The following is a 3,591-nucleotide window of genomic DNA, read 5'->3' as shown; positions in this document are numbered from 1 at the left end:
AAGAACAAACTTCAAACTCAAAACTCTCAACAGACTGATTAAAATCACTAAATATTCTTTGTGTTTTTGACCCTTAAAAAAAGAATTCAGTCTGAACCTTTTTCCTCTTACTTTTCAGTCCAGTCCCAGTCCAGTCCTTCCTCTCCTTCATTTTATAGCCCTCCTCCTCAAAATAAACAGGTTGCCCAGACTTAAAGTATATTTCCTAATCTGTCCTTTCCACCTTTTGTTGTCTAGGCATGGGTTTTCTTATTTAAAAAATCTCCTGAAGTTCAAAAAGTAATGCTTATCCTACTGTACAACAGGTTTCACTACCTATTTCCATGTGCATTCTCAGCTTTTAATATTTTAATTCATCCCACATCTGACTTCCCACCTTTAAAGATGTCAACCAGGATGTATTTGCATTAAGATTCCCTCTTTTGATTAAATTATTCATTAATTTAATGATTCACTACATACTCAACTGGCAGTCCACTCACTCTAAACCTCTTTTTAAGTTTTCAAATCCCAAACTAAACTCTGAAATCTATATTAAAACTGCAGCTATAACCAATTCAAACTCCTAAATTCTGGATTGAACTTCAAACCAAAATCACATCAACAAACAAAAAGAGCTTAGCAGAACATTGAAGCTGAAACTAAAACTGAAATCAAAATTCATTGATGCTTAACAGAAAACCCAATAACAGCATTACCATGAATCAGAACACAAACCTATTGAACCATCCAGGTCAAAATTCCAATCACCAGTGGCACATTATGGGAATGATTAATTCATAATTCCAAATTAAGCTAAATAGAGTGAAGGAAATCCTGCGAATATACTAAACTTAACGAAGATTGATGAATATCAAAGAACAAAGAAGCCACACATCACATATATGGGACAACCTGAACCAATGCCATATATTATTTAAACAAAACAACAAAAGAAACCTACTGAAATGGACTATGAAATCAAGGCATCGATTAAAACTACTATCAAGTTAAACTAACTCACACATAACGAACTAATAAATTGACCAAACAGTTTACAGCATATAAACAACAATTAGAGAAACTGGACCCAATAAACCATCTGATGAGAAGGAGAGAAGTACTGAACAAACGCCCAGAAACAAATCAAAACAAAGATACAATATAAAACAGACAAACAAAACTATAGAAGGAAACAAAAGGAATTAAGAACTTACTGTTGTTTTCTCGGATTCCAATAGTATGCCCTTTCGAACTTGAGTCCTAGTCAGTATTATACGTCTATTTCGTGAGAAATAGGCCTACAATACTGAATAGAAACCAATCGACCCTGATGCTTACGTCTTGAAACGTTGATATCCTAGATCCGTCATTCGACGGTTTTTACTCATGTTCGAGCCAATTTGGTATGTAATCGCAGAAACTATCAAAATCAAAAAAGAAGTGACAATAGTCAGGGATTAAGGACGAGGAAGTAAAGGGGATTATTGGGTATTAGTTTGGGGTTAAGGGGACAGCTAGGGCTTGGAGGGGAGATCTTTGATTGAAGATTCGAGGAGATCCAACGGGATTCGAGGGAATCTGTTGATGGTTTAGGGATGAGGGAAGCCTAGTGGTGGTGTGGTGTTAATTAGGGGTGGATTGTGGTGGTTTCATGGTCAGCTCGAAACTTCGATTGAAGATTCGAGAAGATGTGGGGTGATTCGAGGCGAATGGTTCATGGATTCGTGCTGTGGATGGGGAGATAGCTCAGGGGTGTCCTTTTGGTGGTCACCGGCATTGTTGCCGCCGGGTTTATGGTGAGGGGGTGGAAGGGAGGCGCTAGGGTTCTTGGGGTCGTCTGGTTTGTTGAGAGAGACGAAGAGAGGGGGGTAGCTTAAGGGGGTGTGGGGTGCATTTGAAAGTATATATATGTGATGGGTGAGTGAATCCCAGCTGTTAGATCTGATGAGATCAACGGTTTGGATCACTTCACTTATATAAAACGGGGTCGTTTTGGTTTCAGTGGGGGAACTGGGTCGATCTATGGGAAAACGGGTCGGGTTATGGGGTGAGGTCTTGGACCGTTGGATGAGGATGGATAAACGATCGAGATTTGTTGGTCTCGAAACGACGTTGTCTGATGCGTCTTTGAGAGCTGAAGGTTTGGACCGGGTATAGGTCTTGTTTGGGCCTGATTTTGGCCCAAAAATGAAATGGCCCAGTCCAATTTCTTTTCTATATTTTTTGTTCTTTTCCTTTTTAATTCTTAGTTTAATTCCGAATTTACCAAAATCCTAAAATAAATTATAAAACAACAATTATATTACAAAGACATTAATTGATTCTTAACAATAAATTAACACACAACATCAAATATTAATTAAACAAAATCACACCATTATACAATAAAAATGACAAAATTACCAAAGTAATATTTTTTTTGTGATTTTCATTCCAAATATGATTTAATTAACTCCTAATAGCAAAAAATAAAAATCCTAAATTCATGTAACATATTTTTTTTGTATTTTTAATTAATAAAAATAAACAATCACATACAAAACTATAAATAATTATCCAAAATGCCACGCAAATTCTCAAAAATTGTACACAAAAGAAATTTGTTTTATATTTTTTGATTTCTTTTGGAGTAATTTCTCGTGAAGCAAAAATCACGTGCTCACAACATTGTTAGTGATAATGGTCTTTGGGATACCATAGCGACAAATGATGTTGGAGTGAACGAAATCTACCACTGCTTTCTTGGTGACTACTTTGAAAGTGACGGCCTCCACCCACTTGGTGAAGTAATCAATTGCAACCAAAATGAATCTATTCCCATTTGAATCCTTTGGCTCGATCGGCCCAATGACATCCATTCCCCAAGCAACGAACGACCAAGGAGAGGACATGGGATGCAACTCCGAAGGAGGCGAGAGAATCAGATCACCATGAATCTGGCATTGGTGACACTTGCGAACAAATCTGAAGCAATCTCGCTCCATAGTAAGCCAATAATACCCTGCCCGCAGAATCTTCTTTGCCAAAACATATCCATTCATGTGAGGTCCGCATACCCCTGAATGCACTTCACTCATGATCCGCTCTACTTCTGTAGCACCTATGCATCTCAACAAGTTTAAATCTGGGGTCCTCTTGTACAGAATTTCCCCATTCAGGAAGAAACCATTGGCGAGCCGCCTTATAGTTCTTTTTTGATCTCCTTTGGCATGCTCTGGATATTCTCTTGTTTTCAGGAAACGTTTGATGTCATGATACCATGGTTCACCATCTGGTTCCGTCTCAATTGTATTGCAGTAACCGTGTTGATTCCGAACTTGGATTTCTAGTGGGTCAACATGAGTGTTTCCTGGATAAGGGAGCATCAAGGCTAAAGTGGCCAAGGCATCGACTAGCTCGTTGTGAAACCTGGGAATGTACCTGAACTCGATGGATCTGAATCTTTTGCTCAAGTCTTGCACACATTGTCTGTATGGAATACGCTTGATGTCTCAAGTCTCCCATTCACCTTGGACTTGCCGGATAATCAAGTCAGAATCTCCCATAACCAATAGTTCATGCACATCCAGATCGATGGCCATTTTCAAACCCATGATACAAGCTTCGTAT

This window comes from Nicotiana tabacum, chromosome 11 (assembly GCF_000715075.1).
Source record: "Nicotiana tabacum cultivar K326 chromosome 11, ASM71507v2, whole genome shotgun sequence".
Classification (NCBI taxonomy): domain Eukaryota; kingdom Viridiplantae; phylum Streptophyta; class Magnoliopsida; order Solanales; family Solanaceae; genus Nicotiana; species Nicotiana tabacum.
The sequence above is the reverse complement of the archived record's forward strand: the minus strand, read 5'-3'. Positions refer to the sequence as shown.